Source organism: Miscanthus floridulus, unplaced genomic scaffold (assembly GCF_019320115.1).
Source record: "Miscanthus floridulus cultivar M001 unplaced genomic scaffold, ASM1932011v1 os_1181_2_3, whole genome shotgun sequence".
Lineage (NCBI taxonomy): Eukaryota > Viridiplantae > Streptophyta > Magnoliopsida > Poales > Poaceae > Miscanthus > Miscanthus floridulus.
The window spans coordinates 76176-95126 of NW_027097569.1; the positions used below are offsets into that span (position 1 = coordinate 76176).

General features: G+C 43.7%; 1 pseudogene; it reads right to left on the reverse strand.

The window, feature by feature from the left end:
• Nucleotides 1–576: 576 nt before the first annotated feature.
• On the reverse strand, nucleotides 577–3470 carry LOC136533769 (bisdemethoxycurcumin synthase-like; annotated as a pseudogene).
• Nucleotides 3471–18951: the final 15481 nt, after the last annotated feature.

Here is an 18951-nt window from a genome sequence, read left to right on the forward strand (position 1 = left end):
CTTATCCTCTTCCTCTATCTCCCTCCCTCCCCATTTGCTCCCAGCACACTATGCCCCCTTGGTGGTGCCACCTTTCTTGGCACGGTGCTCCACCTCCTGGCATAGCGCAACTTGTGCGACTGTACCGCCCCTCGACACGACAGACCCTCGTCGCATGGCGGTTGCCTAGCAAGGCGCCCCCTGGCATGGGCGCCGCCCTTAGCACAAGGACAGCCCCCTCGGCAGGCTCAGCGGACTTCAGGCATACGCAAGGTGGCAAACTTTTGGCGATGGAGAGACGGAGCGACGAGGCCCTAGGGTGCCACGTGCAGTGAATCTACGTGTCGGCGGCGGCAGCACTATGGTGCCATGTGTAGTTAATTTGTGTGTCGGTGGGACTGACAACGTCGTGGAAACGAAAGGGCCTGGCCGCCCCGCCTGCTCTGAAGACGCGGGCATGGCAACGAGGACGTGGACAAACCAAGGGTGGTGCAGGGGAGATCACGACAAAGTATTTTTTAATTGATTTTTACCACTAGTTTGAAATGGATGGTGATGAGCATCACCACCCAGTTTCACCATCGAAGCGTAAAACCGTTATTTAATCAAAGCAAAAAAAAAGTATGCCCACAAATATAAAGTTCAGAACATTGGTAGATCCAACACCTGACCCATTATTGTTAAACAAATTCAATAAAAAAACAATACATATCAAGCTGATAATTAAGGGACTACTAATTTCACACTCCAGCGCCTTATTAAGGTTCATTACTGTAGGTCCGTCTTACTTATTTGATCGATCTAATTACTTAACCTTTGCGCATCGGGTTGTACTGCATTTAAATTTGAATTTCTAATTTCCCTCCAGAGTGGCGGGGGCATGCAGCACCATCATGACTCCCCACTCCGGCGCTTGGCCTTCCTCCTGGTTGGCCGCCCGAACCCGACGGCGGCGTAGCTCATCGAGCACGAAGATCACCGTTGTGCCGCTCATGTTGCCGAACTCGCTGAGAACGTGGCGACTGGCCGCAAGCTTCCCGTCGTCCTGGCCGAGCACTCCCTCGATGTGGTCTAGGATGGCACGACCGCCAGGATGGATCGTCGCCCAGAAGAGGTCGTTCCAATCGGCATTATGGATGCTAAGCGCACCAAACGCGTCGACCAAGCAGCGTTCCACGTTGCACCCCAGCAACCGGGGAACCTGGTTAGAGATGTGGTACTCCATGCCACCCTTGTTGATCTGCATGGAGATGGCATCCTTGGTTTCCGGTATGGTGGTCTGCGAGGCGAAAGCCATCTCGAACAGCGGGCGCTCCAGGGGCTGACGGGGTCGGCGCCGACGATGACGGCACCGGCGCCGTCGCCGAACAGAGCCTGGCCAAGGATGTTGTCGGGGCAGCCGTCTTCCGGCCCATAGAAGGCGATGAGCGTGATCTCGGAGCACGCCACGAGGACGCGCGCGCCGCGGTTGTTCTCCGCGAGCTCTTTGGCGAGCTGGAGCGACCTGCCCCCGCCGTAGCAGCCGTGGAGGTTGAGTATGGTGCAGGAGACCGTGGGGCTGAGGCCCAGCAGCGATGCGAGGCGGCGGTCGGCGCTCGGGGCGGGCGCGCCGGAGTAGGTGCTGAAGATGAGGTGGGTGATGTCGGTGGCTGGGCGACCCCACTCGGCGATGGCCTTGGCCGCCGCGGACGCGGCCAGCTCCGGGATGTGTTTGTTCTTGGGTTGTTCGTGTCTTCGTGGTCTGGACAAGCAGGAAGTGCGTTCTATTTATACAGTAATCCTGTACGTACGTGACGTGATGGTCTCCTCGAGCGGCCCGGGGCATGGCGAATTCCTATACCAGTGTGCCCTGCAGGTACGTAACTGTGGTCGCCGATGCTGCCGGGGACTGACTTGAACTGGTCAACCATGCATATGCATGCAAAGGACTAAAGTTATTGATCATACGGAAATATAGTGCCGCGTTCGCTTGCCCTTAAACCTGGCTTGATTCGCTTCTTTTTTCATCCAAAACAGTATTTTTTTTCTCACAAATTTCTCCAAATTCATCCAGATTTCTCCAGAATTCCTCCCAGCGAACGGGGCCATGTCGTCAACAGTATATTCCATAAATGATGAAGTAAGTATACAAACTTCTATTACAATGTTCATAAATAAAAAAGTTATGGTCAAAGTTACATAATGGGATCATGTAAATTAGTACATGTTCAAAACTTCGTAGATTTAGAGTGGATGTGGAAGAAGTGCAGCGTTGATAATAACACCTAATAATAATAATAATAATAATAAATACAACAATAATAACAATAATAACAACAATAATAACAATAACAACAATAACAATAATAATAACAATAACAACAATAACAATAACAACAATAATAACAATAACAACAACAACAACAACAACAACAATAATAATAATAATAACAACAATAATAATAATAACAATAATAATAACAAAAACAATAATAATAATAACAATAATAATAACAACAATAACAACAACAATAATAATAACAATAACAATAATAATAACAATAACAATAACAATAACAATAACAATAACAATAACAATAACAACAACAACAACAACAATAACAATAATAATAACAATAATAATAACAATAATAATAACAATAACAATAATAATAATAATAATAATAATAATAATAATAATAATAATAATAATAATAATAATAATAATAATAATAATAATAATAATAATAATAATAATAATAATAATAATAATAAAGAGGACATTCCATTCAGTTTTTTTTTCTCGCAAAGAAGATTGGCTGGGACGTTGTTCTCGTTCCTATTGCAAGCAATAATGCAATTTTTTCCGGTCTGTATGGCGAGTCACAAACAAGGACGTGTATTCCGCCCAACTGCTATGTGAGGTTAGTGGTCCAATTTTGCTGCAGCTAAGCTGGTTTCACCTATTACCCGCGCGTTGCGGAAATTGATGATGATTTAGGGTAAAATTAGACTATATATAATTATTTAAATGAACGTAGCCAACTCGCCCAAAGCAATCACGTACAGGCACCAAAACAAAGCAATCACGTTCGGGCTAAGTGTTAGTTAATTCAAAAACAAAGCAATCACGTATAGTCCCAAAAGGTAAAGAGTTATTGTCGCTTGCAAATTCAATCTCCTGTCCGCCCCTATCTACAAAGTTTGCGTTAAGATCGTCTGCTCGCCTCCGTCCACGTCTGTAGAGTCCACGTCGACTACGTCCTCCTAGACATGGAAGCAGAGCCTGAGAGGTGCTTATGCCGTTTGATGCCGGTACATTGCCAACTACTATCTCGTGGCCAGCTGCAATGGGCTCGAACTCGCCGTGTACATCACACAGGCTTCATGGTTCTCACAAGGACGATCGCGTCGGGCGGCAGCGCCGCATCGGGAGGCGGCAACGCGTCGACCTGTAGCGCCGTGCCGATAGGCAGCAACGCATCTGGCGGCGGCGACGCGTCAGGCACCATCATCGCATACAAAAGAGGAAGCATCGCGCATCACGTACAGACGAAGAGACGCAACCTTTCCAGCTCTAGCCCCGTATGCAAAAAGAGGAAAATAGAAAAAATAGAAAAAAGGAAAAAAAGGGCGCAATGGCAGGAATACGAATGACACATGTACTGAGTGGCTATTTTGTGAAAACAATAGCGGTGCCACCCTTGTTGATCTGCATGGAGATGGCATCCTTGGTTTCCGATATGGTGGTCTGCGAGGCGAAAGCCATCTCGAACAATAGACACCGCGCGGATCATTCTGACTCGTTGTCTGCTAGCTTTAGACTCTCTAAAGCCAGACAGAGCATACGTTCGAACACTTAGCGCACGTTAGAGCTCCCGTCACTCTTGGCCCTTCGGTCCGGAGTCCGACCGGACCTCCGATGCCCCCATCTTACTCCCACTCATTTGTAACCCCCAGCAAACTTCGAGCACCTGGGCTTAGGAATAAAGTCATCGACTGACTCAAACTAGACGTAGGGTACGTTGCCTGAACTAGTATAAACCCTATGTCATTGAGTGCTAGGCCACATCCGATCACAATATACGGCAAAACGATAAATATTTACGTGTTGGTCACTTTTCACACCGACAGTTGGCGCCGTTCATGGGGAGGACGCCATACGTTCATGTTTTTGGTCATCGGATGGCCCACCTTTCCACCATCTTTGGTATGGCAGGCTCAAGCGATACGACTCGCTTCACCTCGCTGGAGTTTCCCGCGCTCCCACCTGTTGGGATGTGGGTTCCTCCCGTCTTCAAGCCGTCCCAGACCTTCTTTGGAAGCCTGGACTTCATCGTCGACCGGCTCGGCGTGCTTCACCTCCGTGAGGAGGAACTTGTCCCGACGCCCGTCGAAGGAGGAGCGCCCTACGTCGGCTTCGGGACACCCGGTGACTTCAATGACGAGGCACCTACACTTCGCTCCGAGCCCACGCTGGACTCAAACCCCGCTGTGAGTAACGTACACATTGTTATTTGCTCACTATTTACTATCTTCCGCCGATTCTCCGGAGGGACCCCATTGTCCCTGCCGCAACCGCCATGCAACCGGTTCCCTTATGGCCTCGCGTCCCCCACGGACACATACGCATGGGGGCTCTAAAAGATGCTGACGTCGCCCCTCTCACATTCGAATTCGTGGGGATGGTGGGCTACGCTCCCATCTCTTTCCACGACCTCATGAATAACGAGGTTGAGAGCGATGACTCCAGCATTGGCAACATTGTGGCACCTAGCCACCCTCTGTCCTAGGAGTACGCTATGGCGAACACTCTGGAACAGCCACCGGTGGTAACGGAGTCTCTACAGACCCACACCCCTCTGGACCCTCGCGTGGAGGCCCTTACGTGTGCATAGGAGCACGGCGAGGAGCTACGACAAAGGTGGTAGAACCAGCCGCCACCTGCGTCGGCACGCTCGTCGCAGCACACTGCGCCCCATGCTAGTAACCCAACGAGCGGCGCCCGAGGTCACCTTCTAGGTCTAGTGCAACATCATGGATGAGGGGAATGATCCTCCATAGTTTGCTCGAGCTGGCTAGAACATCGTCGTCGCGGCGATGCTCCTACGTGGCCTTCTAGAGCCTGTCGACCCCTACGAGCAAGCGGTCTACCAGAACCTCTGGGCGCTAGTGGAAACCACCGCCGTTCAATAGGCGGAGAGCTCCACGTCACGACATCGACTCGTGGCCTCTCTCCCCACCATGGGAGCAAGGACGCACCAGATGAATCGCTCCATCCGCCCACCACTACCACACGCCGGCACAAGAAAGGGCTTGGAAAGGGCAACCGCACATAGGCAGCCCTCCATCTTCCTAGGCAGGGCTTGGAAAGGGCCCAACAATGGGATCTCCGCCAAGGAGAAACCAACAGGCTTCCTGAGTCAATCAGATGGCTCAGGTGAATGCTAAGAGATAGGTAAGGAGCAGAGGGACGCCCCATGTGGGCCATGCCAACTCTATCATGAACAACGAAAGCGGATCCTATTTGGACATATCCGATAAAAACTCCTCAAAGCCTATCACTCGAGTCATCAAGGTAACTCTACCAATCCCTTACTTTATTTTTCTGATACATGATCATTCATTAATCCATACTCATACACACATTCACACATTCATTCATACAGTCATAAATTCATCCCATACATCTGAAGCATCGCATATGCAGTTAAATGCATCACAACACTCCGTGTTGTGTCACGAAGCAGTAGTTGCCTCATTCGACATGAGCAACGACTCACTGGGGTCCGAAGGTCGGCCCGCGAAGGGCTCGAGGCTGCCTTGCGTCAAACAGAGCCAGGGGAGAAAACATAGATAAGCCCCATCGGCCCTTGCCCAATCTGCTTAGAAGCAGATAGGGTCATCTCAACCTTCTCATTCGATCCTAACCTCGAGCCATGCCCATAGAATCTCCATCGAGGGGAGGCCAGGGGGCCACTTGAGTCGGTCTTTGGAATGACCCAGGCATCTGTCAGGACATGGGTTAAGGAGCAATGGCATGCCACATGAGGGCTATGCTGACCCCATCACGAACGACTGAAAAGTCCTAATGGCTAGAGGGGGGGCGAATAGCCTAATAACATTTCTACAACAATACTTAACAAAATGGTTAGACAATTATGAGGCGAAGCAAGTGTTGCGTTAGCCTACTCAAAATGCAAGCCACCTACCACAATTCTAGTTTAGATGGTATCTATTCACACAATAGCTATGACACTACCCTATGTTAGTGTGCTCTCAAAGGCTAACTAAAGAGCCACACCAACCAAGCAAACAAGCTCTCACAACTAGCTACACTAAAGAGCTTGACAACTAGTTTACGGTAATATAAAAAGAATGATCAAGAAGGTTATACCGCCGTGTAGATGAAGGAACCAATCAATCACAATGATGAATAACAATGAAGACCAATCACCTCAGAATCAATGATGAACACAATGATTTTTTACCGAGGTTCACTTGCTTGTCGGCAAGCTAGTTCTCGTTGTGGCGATTCACTAACTTGGAGGTTCACGCGCTAATTGGCTTCACACGCTAAACCCTCAATAGGGTGCCGCACAACCAACATAATATGAGGATCACACAAGCCACGAGCAATCCACTAGAGTACCTTTTGGCTCTCCATCGGGGAAGGTCAAGAACCCCTCACAATCACCACGATCAAAGCCGGAGACAATCACCAACCTCCGCTCGACGATCCTCGCTGCTCCAAGCTGTCTAGGTGGTGGCAACCACCAAGAGTAACAAGCAAATCCCATAGCGAAACACGAACATCAAGTGCCTCTAGATGCAATCACTCAAGCAATACACTTGGATTCTCTTCCAATCTCACAAAGATGATGAATCAATGACGGAGATGAGTGGGAGGGATTTAGCTAAGCTCACAAGATTGCTATGTCAATGTAAATAGCCAAGAGAGTGAGCTTGAACCAGCCATGGAGCTTAAATAGAAGCCCCCATGAAATAGAGCCGTTGTACCCCTTCACTAGGCACAACACAGGCTGACCGGACGCTCCGGTCATGTTGACCGGACACTGGACCTCAGCGTCCAGTCGCCCGACGACAGCCACGTGTTCCGATCTCAACAGTTACTTGAGTTGACTGGACGCTGCGCTATAACTGACCGGACGCTAAGCCACTAGTGTCCGGTCATTTCCAGTAAGGTTCTAGAAACGCATTTTGCCCACTGGACCCTGCCAGCGTCCGATCAGAGACCCTAGCTACTGTGCGTTGCCCGACAACAGGACCAGACCCTAGACCTCAGCGTCCGATCAGTCCATGACCCAGCATCCGGTCGATTGACCGATGCCAGCGTCTTCGCTGTTACAACTGACTAGACACGTCGGTTCCTCAGAGACCAGCGTCCGGTCACCTTGTGACCAGCGAGACTAACTTCTTTTCACCTCTAACTTCATCACCCTTGCTCAAATATGCCAACCACCAAGTGTAACACCTTATGCACATGTGTTAGCATATTTTCACAAATATTTTCAAGGGTGTTAACATTCCACTAGATCCTAAATACATATGCAATGAGTTAGAGCATCTAGTGGCACTTTAATAACCGCATTTCGATACGAGTTTCACCTCTCTTAATAGTACGGCTATCAAACCTAAATGTGATCACACTCTCTAAGTGTCTTGATCACCAAAATAAAATAGCTCCTATAATTTATACCTTTGCCTTGAGCTTTTTGTTTTTCTCTTTCTTCTTTCCAAGTCCAAGCACTTAATCATCAACATAGCGTCGCCATCTTTATGTCATGATCTTCATTTGTTTTACCACTTGGAATATGCTACCTATCTCATGATCACTTGATAAACTAGGTTAGCACTTAGGGTTTCATCAATTCACTAAAACCAAACTAGAGCTTTCAATCTCTCCCTTTTTGGTAATTGATGACAACACTTATATAAAGATATGAATTAAAATTCAATTGAATCCATGTTGCTTGCCCAAGCATATTTATCATTTGTAAAAGGATATGGACAAGTTTCATGAACTCCATATGGTAGCAATTGTTTCCCCTACATATGTGCTAAGAGTTTGGATTGTAGCTTGCACATATGCTTAGATAGGAAATATAGGAGACAATGTCTATCAAATAATGCTAAGGTATAAAAGATGGACCTTTGAAGCGTGATACCAATCGGAGTGCACCATTATACCATCCTTAGCACCATGGTTAGTTCTATACCACTTGTAAACATACTTTGAAAAGATACCACTTGTAAAGACTTACTTTGAAAATGAAAGTTATCTAGTGATTTCATTTCATCATTTAATCTTACAACTAGCATACATCACACAAGCATGTATATTTTGAATTTTAAAACTTATGCCATGCAAGCAAACATATGAAATGCACATTCAAATGCACCATACAAGTTCATGAGCTTGCTCCCCCTACTTGTATGCTCAAGATTTTAATCGATCCATTTCCTTTGTCATATTTCTCCCCCATGTCCTTTGTCATATTTCTCTCCCCCCTTTTCACTTATCTCTTCTATCTTTGTACTAATTTCTCCTTCTTTGTCATCAATGACCATAAAGGTTCAAAATATAGATAACACCATTTGTAGGGTCAAGATTATCAATGTCAATCAATAGGGTGAGGATCATATTCCAAATGTGGTTCAAACTAGAATGTTTGCCAAAGATATTTAACTCGGTTTGATCTAAGGACAAGCTTCTTCACACCTCCAAATAAGGGTTATCTTGTACCATGTTGAGTTAAACACTTAGAGCTCATTTTCTAGATTAAACACTAGGTTTACAAGCCCATAAACATATCATATGCTACCACTAGATCAAGTCAAGTATAGAAGCAATAGTGATACCATATAAACATCAAATTCATTTGATTTTCATGAATGAGCCTAATAAAATTGAACCACTTGAAAGGTCCTAATAAAATTGAAAATATGACTAGATGCACTAATCATGTCCTTAGCAAAGATGTATGTCATGCCAATCAACTTTTACCTTAGATTGCTCGAAGGAGAGGCATGTCATATGAGTAGGGGGTGCATCAACTCATATTTGAGAAATCTAATATGTTCAACTCATTCCTTAGCTTGCAAAACCTTTTCTCATCCAATGGCTTGGTGAATATATCAGTAAGTTGATCTTCGGTGCCTACACTCTCAATGTAAATGTCTCTTTTTTGTTGGTGATCTCTTATGAAATAATGGCAGACATCAATGTGCTTTGTTCTTGCATGTTGAACCGGATTATTGGTCAACTTGATTGCATTCTCATTGTCACATAGCAATGGCACCTTCTTGAACTTGATTCCAAAATCACTCAAAGTGGCCTTCATCCAAAGTATTGGTGTACAACAACTACCGACGGATATGTATTCGGCTTCGGCGGTTGATAATACAACACTATTTTGCTTCTTTGATGACCATGAAACAAGTGATTTTCCCAACAATTGACATGTGCCCAAGATGCTCTTCCTTTCAACCTTGCATTCCACATAATCCAAGTTGGAGTAACCAACTAGCTCAAACTTTGCTCCTTTGGGATACCACAAACCAATATTTAGTGTATGCTTTAAGTACCTCAATATTCTCTTTGTATCCTTCAAATGACTTTCTCTTGGTGAGTCTTAAAATCTTGCACACATGCATACACTAAATATGACATCCGGCCTTGATGCGGTCACATAGAGTAGGCTTCTAATCATAGACTGATACAACTTTTGATCCACCATATTTCCTCTTGCATCACTATCCAAGTTGCCATTGGTTCCCATAGGTGTACTAATGACTTTACTATCACTCATACCAAACTTCTTGATTATGTCCTTAATATACTTGCCTTGACTCACAAATGTACCATTCTTCAATTGCTTGATTTGAAGACCAAGGAAGTAACTCAATTCTCCAATCATGAACATCTCAAACTCATTAGTTATCATCTTTCTAAACTCATCACAAAAATCTTGATTGGTTGATCCAAATATGATGTCATCAACATATATTTGCAACACAAATAGATCTTTTCTAATCTTCTTGATGAAAAGAGTGGTGTCAACCTTGCCCATTATGAACCCTTTAAAGAGTAGGAAGTCCCTCAATCTCTCATACCATGCTCTAGGTGCTTGTTTCAATCCATACAAAGCCTTCTTCAACTTGTATATATGGTTGGGCTTCTTATTATCTTCAAAACCAGGAGGTTGCTCAACATATACTTCTTCATTGATGTAGCCATTTAGAAATACACTCTTAACATCCATTTGATAGAGCTTAATGTTGTGGGCACAAGCATAAGCTAGCAAGATTCTAATTGCTTCCAATATAGCAACCGGGGCATTTGTTTCTCTAAAGTTAAGACCTTTAACTTGTGTATAGCCTTGTGCTATCAATCTTGCTTTGTTCCTTACTACTATCCCATCTTGATCTTGCTTATTTCTAAAGACTTATTTGGTTCCAATCACATTATGTCCCTTTGGTCTTTCTACCAACTTCCATACTTGATTTCTTGTGAAGTTATTTAACTCTTCATACATAGCATTCATCCAATCAACATCCTTCAATGTTTCATCTATCTTCTTTGGTTCAATGGATGATATAAATAAGAAATGCTCACAAAATGAAGCCAATCTTGATCTAGTTTGCACACCTCTTGAAATATCACCAATGATAGTGTCCAATGGATGATCTCTTACAATATTGGTTGGTTCGAAGATTAGAACTTGATTGCTTGTACTTGCTTGATCATTGGGTTGAGATAATGTACTAGCCACTTGATCCTATTCATTATCATGAGAGCCACTTATACTTACTTGATTTGTATCATCTTGCACATTTGAGTTAGAGAGCACTTGCACTTGATCATCTTCATCATCATTCACTTGCATAGGTTTCAATTCACCAACATCCATGTTCTTCATGGCATTTGAAAGTTGAATGCCTCTAACATTTTCTAAGTTCTTATTCTCTACTTGTGAACCATTGGTTTTATCAAATTCAACATCATGAACTTCCTCAAGAGTACCACTTTCCAAATTTCAAACTCTACATGCTTTACTTGTAGTGGAATAACCAAGTAAGAATCCTTCACCATATTTCTTGTCAAACTTGCTCAATCTAGTGTCTTTCTTCAAGATATAGCATTTGCAACCAAAGACCCAAAAATATGCAATATTGGGCTTTCTACCATTCAAGAGCTCATATGGTGTCTTCTCTTTCAATGGGTGACAATAGAGGTAGTTGCTACAATAGCAATCCGTGTTGATAGCTTTGGTCCAAAAAGATTGACTCACATTGTACTCACTAAGCATAGACCTTGCCATATCAATGAGTGTTCTATTCTTCCTCTCAACAAGGCCATTTGATCATGGAGTGTACTTGGTCGAGAATTGATGTCTAATTCTAAATTCATCACATAATTCATCAATTCTAGTGTTCTTGAACTCACTACCATTGTCACTTCTAACTCTCTTGATGGTTGTTTCAAACTCATTGTGAATGCCTTTGATAAATGATTTGAATGTTGCAAATACATCACTTTTGTCTACTAGAAAGAATATCCATGTGTATCTAGTGTAGTCATTCACTATCATAAATCCATATTTGTTTCCACCTATACTAGTATATTATGTTGGCCCAAACAAATCCATGTGTAATAACTCAAATGCTTTGCTTGTGCTCATCATTCTTTTCTTAGGATGAGTGTTTCCAACTTGTTTGCTGGCTTGACAAGAGCTACAAAGCTTATTATTTTGAAACACAATATCTTTCAAGCCTCTAACCAAGTCATGCTTAACCAATCTATTCAATTATTTCATTCCAACACGACTAAGCCTTCTATGCCATAACCAACCCATGCTAGACTTAGTAAACAAGTATGTTGATAATCTAGCTTCACTAACATTGAAATCAACCAAGTATAGATTCTCATATCTAAAGCCTTTGAAGATTAAGTTAGAGCCATCTACACTTATGATCTCTACATCATCTACCCTAAATATGCATTTGAATCTAAGATCACACAATTGAGCCACGGATAGCAAATTGAAGTTCAAGCTTTCTACTAGCAACACATTGGATATGCTCATGTTATTGGATATTGCAATCTTACCAAGCCATTTGACCTTGCATTTACCATTATCACCAAATGTGATACTATCATAACCATCATTGCCATTGGTGTTGATTGAGTTGAACATTCTTGCATCACCGATTATGTGTTGAGTGCACCCACTATCAAAAACCCAATACCTTCCTCTGGCTTTGTAATTAACCTATAAAAGAAGATCAATTCTTTTTAGGTATCCAAACTTGCTTGGGTCCTTGAAGGTTAGTCACTAAGCTCTTTGGTACCCAAATGACTTTCTTCTTCGAGCCCATCTATGGTTTACCAATGAACTTAGCCTTTACACCATTTGTACCCTTGATAAACATATAGCATGAATCAAGCTTTATGAAGGATACATTAGCATTTTTGCTCTTGTTATTGCATTCTTGCTCTTTATGACCCACTTGCTTACAACTAGCATAAAACCGATCATTGTTCTTCATAAAACTAATCTTGTGAGGAGCAAAGACCGTCTTGCCTTTCTTGGGGGTATAGCCCTATCCCTCTTTATAGAGAGAAGCTCTTTGGCTATCCAAGCACATAAGCAAGCGGTCCTCACCACCATAAGCTTTAGCTAAGGTGTGAGTGAGCTTATTGACCTCCTTCTTAAGGTTCTTATTCTCAACCATTAGTGAGGTATCACAAGTGAGACCATCACTACTGAATGGGATGAAAGTAGAAGTACTACAAGATGGGTTAGTGGGAGCAATAATGATAGGCATAGATAATGATTCATCAATAATATCACAAGTTAAGCCTACATTGCAAGTTTCAACATGCTTCTTTTTATTTTGTTCATTAAGCAAAGAGGAATGAGCTTTTTCAAGCTTCTTGTGAGCCTTTCCAAGCTTCTCATAGGCTTCTTCTAGCCTCTCATGAGTTGCTTTGAGCTTATCAAGGGCTTGCTTAAGGGCTTTTACCTCCTTATTCAAGCTCTTGCATTTTCTTCTCTTAATGTTAAAATGTTCTTTAGCATCTTCTAGCATGTCAAACAATTCATCTTTGGTAAGCTCATTATCATCACTATCACTATTATTTTTATGTTCATTTTCATCATCATGTTCTTCATTACTTTTATCATCACAAGATTGTATCTTAGTGGCCTTAGCTATGAAGCATGATGAAGATTCAAAGAGAGAAGGCTTCTCATTGATAGCAATGCTTGTAAGAACCTTCTTCTTGGTGGTCTTGACATCATCACTATCATCATCATCATCACTTGATGAAGCATCGCTATCCTAAGTGACTACATATGAACCACCCTTCTTCTTCTTGAAGGCCATCTTGTCCTTCTATTTTTTTCTTCTTGTTCTTCTTCTTGTTCTTCTTGTTATCATTATCATTGTCGCTATTGAATAGACATTGAGCAACAAGATGATCTTTGCTTCCACACTTGAAGCATCTTCTTGACTCTTCTCTGTTCTTAGATGAATACTTCTTTCTCCTAGCATGATAGCCCTTCTTCACCATAAACTTGCCAAATCTCTTGACAAAGAGAGCCATCTTCTTATCATCATCATCATCCCATGAATCATCATCTTCACTTGATGTTTCTTGCTTAGCTTTGCCCTTGGATGATGTGGCTTTGAATGCCATGCTCTTCTTCTTGTCATCCTTCTTCTCATCTTTCTTCTCCTTTTTTTCTTTCTTCTCATCATCATCTCTATGTATCGTCAGTCATTATATCCCCCAATACTTGGTTTGGTGTCATGGTGTCCAAACCACTCCTTACTAGAATAGTGACCAATGTACCAAATCTTGAAGATAGACATCTCAAAAACTTATGGGAGAAGTTCTTGTCCTTCACCTCTTCTCCAAGTGCTTTGGGATCATTGACAAGCACTTGAAGCCTATGAAACATCTCCGGCACACTCTCATCTTCCTTCATCTCGAAGCTTACAAATTTTTCTTTGAGGATGTATGCCTTTTCACCCTTCATGGCTTGAGTGCCCTCAAATGATTCCTCCAATTTCTTCCATGCCTCATGAGCTCTCTCAATGTTCTTGATTTGCTCAAAGGTTCTCTCATCCAAAGCATCATGGATGGCACTAAGAGCAATGTTATTGTTTTGGAGTAGCATTTCTTCAGCAACGGTTGGAGCCTCTTCATCTTCAATCTCAATCTTAGTCTCCACCACCTTCCAAACCTTTTTATTGATTGACTTGATATATGTTGTCATCTTAGCCTTCTAATAGGAATAGTTTGAGCCATCAAATTGGGGTGGCTTCTTGGTGTTGTTGATTTGAGCCATTTTTACACCGAAGGTTATTAAGCCTCAAATCACGGTGACCTCGGCTCCGATACCATTTGAAAGGTCCTAATGGCTAGAGGGGGGTGAATATCCTAATAAAATTTCTACAACAACACTTAACAAAATGGTTAGATAATTATGAGGTGAAGCAAGTGTTGCGCTAGCCTACTCAAAATAGAAGCCACCTACCACAATTCTAGTTTAGATGATATCTATTCACACAATAGCTATGACACTACCCTATATTAGTGTGCTCTCAAAGGCTAACTAAAGAGCCACACCAACTAAGCAAACAAGCTCTCATAACTAGCTACACTAAAGAGCTTGACAACTAGTTTGCGGTAATATAAAGAGAGTGATCAAGAAGGTTATACCACCGTATAGATAAAGGAACCAATCAATCACAATGATGAATAACAATGAAGACCAATCACCTCAAATTCAATGATAAACACAATGATTTTTTATCGAGGTTCACTTGCTTGCCGTCAAGCTAGTCCTCATTGTGGCGATTCACTCACTTGGAGGTTCACACGCCAAACCCTCAATAGGGTGCCATACAACCAACACAAGATGATGATCACACAAGCCACGAGCAATCCACTAGAGTACCTTTTGGCTCTCCACCGGGAAAATGTCAAGAACCCCTCACAATCACTACAATCGGAGCCGGAGACAATCACCAACCTTCGCTCGACGATCCTCGCTGCTCCAAGCCATCTAGATGGCGGCAACCACTAAGAGTAACAAGCAAATCCCACAGCGAAACATGAACACCAAGTGCCTCTAGATACAATCACTCAAGCAATGCACTTGGATTCTCTCCTAATCTCACAAAGATAATGAATCAATGATGGAGATGAGTGGGAGGGCTTTGGCTAAGCTCACAAGATTGCTATGTCAATGTAAATGGCCAAGAGAGTAAGCTTGAACTGGCCATGGGGCTTAAATAGAAGCCCCCATGAAATAAAGCCATTGTACCCCTTCACTGGGCACAACACGGGCTGACCGGACGCTCCGGTCATGTTGACTAGACGCTGGACCTCAGCGTTCGGTCGCCCAATGACAGCCACGTGTTCTGATCTCAACGGTCACTTGAGTTGACCAGACGCTGCGCTATAACTGACCGGACACTAAGCCACCAGCGTCTGGTTGTTTCCAGTAAGGTTCCAGAAGTGCATTTTGCCCACCAAACGCGCCCGGTCATGCACGACCGGACCCTGCCAGCGTCCGGTCAGAGACCCTAGCTTTTGTGCGCTGCTCGACAATAGGACTAGACCCTAGACCTCAGCGTCCGGTCAGTCCATGACCCAATGTCTAGTCGATTGACCGACGCTAGCGTCTTCGCTGTTACAACTGACCAGACACGCCGGTTCCTCAGAGACCAGCGTCCGGTCACCTTGTGACCAGCGAGACTAACTCATTTTCACCTCTAACTTCTTCACCCTTGCTCAAATATACCAACCACCAAGTGTAACACCTTGTGCACATGTGTTAGCATATTTTCACAAACATTTTCAAGGGTGTTAACATTCCACTAGATCCTAAATGCATATGCAATGAGTTAGAGCATCTAGTGGTACTTTGATAACCATATTTTGATACGAGTTTCACCCCTCTTAATAGTATGGCTATCAAACCTAAATATGATCACACTCTCTAAGTGTCTTGATCACCAAAATAAAATAGCTCCTACAATTTATACCTTTGCCTTGAGCTTTTTGTTTTTCTCTTTCTTCTTTCCAAGTCCAAGCACTTGATCATCACCATGGCGTCGCCATCTTTATGTCATGATCTTCATTTGCTTTACCACTTGGAATATGCTACCTATCTCATAATCACTTGAGAAACTAGGTTAGCACTTAGGGTTTCATCAATTCACCAAAACCAAACTAGAGCTTTCAACGACGAACCCGGATTCCACTTGAACGTACCCGTTAGCAAGCTCACCGAGTGCGTCGCTCGAGCCATCGAGGCAAGCAACATTAGCTCAGCCCTCCGGTTGTGGAAACCACAGACATGGTAACACACAAAACTAGACCAACAGCAGTCTACGGCCCTAGGAATCCGTGAATGGGGTAACGTACAAAACTAGACCAACAACAGTCTATGGCCCCAGGAAACCTGCGGGTGTGCTCGTGCGCACCCAATGTCAAAACAAAAAATTCCCCTGCTGGCAAAATGAAAACCCCCAGATGATTCTACCTGAATCGCCCGAGGGCTCGGGAGCTACACCCACGGGTGCGCTAGCACGCACCCGCTGCCAAAACAAAAAATCCCTCTAACGATTCTACCCGAATCGCCTGAGGGCTCAGGGGCTCCTGACGGGTTCATAAACCCGGGTCCATAATGAACCTACTTCCCAGCAAAAGCCTAGCCCAGCAGATGATGTTGTGAACGATGCGCAACTCCTAGGCTGGTCCAAGTGCCTAACGACATTCTAGAAGAGCGATATAGTCTTTGATCGGGAGGCCTGGCTGAGAAGGGATGGTGCTCGCTTTTGACTCTGCCCTGCTTCTCCGACCGAAAGGCTTGGCCAAGAAGAGACGGTGCTTGCTTCTGACTCTAACCCACTCTTCGACCGGAAGGCCTGGCCAGGGAGGGCGACGCTCGCTTCTTACTCCAATCTGCTTCTCCGACCGGGAGGCCTAGCCAAGAAGGGCGACACTCGCTTCTGACTCGGACCTGTTTCTCTGACCGGGAATACACCAAACCTCTACTTATAGCTCTTCTCTGACCGAGAGGCTAGAGCCGATTAGGGAACGATCGACCGAGGATGCCCGCTCGGTGAAGACTTAGGAAACTGATAGAGCAAGTAAGGCGGGACGCTCAAGTCAACCGCAATACCGAGGACCGTACTCTGCACGCCTATAGGACAGTACTGTCAGGTCATATCAGAAGGTTACTTTATAACCTTCTAGACATATCAGAACATGAACAGTATTGTGGGCGTCGACATTTGCCATACAGTAAGGTAGGCGCCAACATTTGCCATACCAGAAGAACACGATGGAGCCTGTCATAGGCACCTGAGCATCAACAATATTATGGGCGCTGACAAAACGTCTTGTACCCGACGGTGTGGGCAACAAGACTAGGTAGTATACACACTCTCTTTCTCTCACTTGTAAGGCTGTCCCCTTCATCTATAAAAGGGAATACGCCCTCTCCCAAAAGGAGATCGATTCGACGAACAATAGACACTACGTGGATTATTCCGACTCGTTCTCTGCTAGCTTTAGACTCTCTAAAGCCAGACAGAGCATACGTTCGAACACTTAGCGCACATTGGAGCTCTCGTCACTTTTGGTCCTTCGGTCCAGAGTTCGATTGGACCTCTGATACCCTCCATCTTACTTCCACTCGTTTGTAACCCCTATTAAACATCGAGCACCTGGGCTCATGAATAAAGTCATCGATCGACTCAAACTGGATGTAGAGCACGTTGTCTGAACCAGTATAAACCCTGTGTTGGTCACTTTTTGCACCGACAATGATGCTTATGCTGATTTACGTGTTGGTCACTTTTCGCACCAACACTGATACTTATGCTGATTTGTTGTGAGAGGAAAATACTATTTACTTGTTTAAAAGTACTGCTGAAGTAGTTCAAGAGAAACAAACAGGGCCAAATGGTGTAGGAATTATGTGATGTATGAATGTGCATTAGGTTGTGTAGGAATTGATAGAAACCTAATTGCATAAATTCCATAGTTGCCCAAGTGCCAAGTTTAAGAACGGTAAAATCTCACAGTCTGTTCGGTTGGCTGGTTCGTATCGTTGTTGGTTCATGAAGAAGTACTGCTGGCTGGTTTATGTGAGAGAAAAATACTGTTCTGACTGGAAATTTACAATCGTTTACAACAAGCCACAACCAAACGAACAAACTGTCAATTCATTTTTTTCAAGAAGTGAGGTATCATTTGTACCCAAGTGGCACGAACAATATTAATTACATATTTATAAAAAATAATGTTAATTACATATCTATACCTAATACTAAAGAAGTTAAATTTCTACCATCAAAATATTTTCGTCCAATCCTACCTCCGTCACCGTCTCGGTCTCGGAGATGCTCAGTGTCCGTGTCTGTCGATTTAACGTTGTAAACTGAGATTAGGAGTGGAGAAAAGAATAGAAAGAAATACGGGGTTCCAGATGTAAAGATGTCAGAGAGAAATAAAAGGTGGGAGGGCCTTAATAGTTTTCAAAATAGATAAGGTTTCTGATGCAAAATGTCTAGATTCGAGTGAGCCTCTCCTGGTGGGCTTCTTTTTTGAGCTGGGCTGAATCCTTGTAGTTGGGCCGGCTTTGTTGTGGGCTAGACCAGGCCCATACAAGCCTTTTTCCTTTTCTCTTTTTATATAAAAACTGAGATCTTGCAAAATTCGTCAAAAATCATAGAAAAATCAGAAAAATGCCAAACCAGTTTTCTTAGCTTCATAAAAATGTGATCTATTCATAGATGTTATCAATCTTGTTAGGTTATGCTTTTGTCTATAGATGTGTTAAATCATCTTTGTATATGTTGCATGCATATATGTTCGGCGATGACCGAGAACGTGCCAAACTTGGAATACGCGGAGGTGACCTGTCATAATCATTGGCGGAC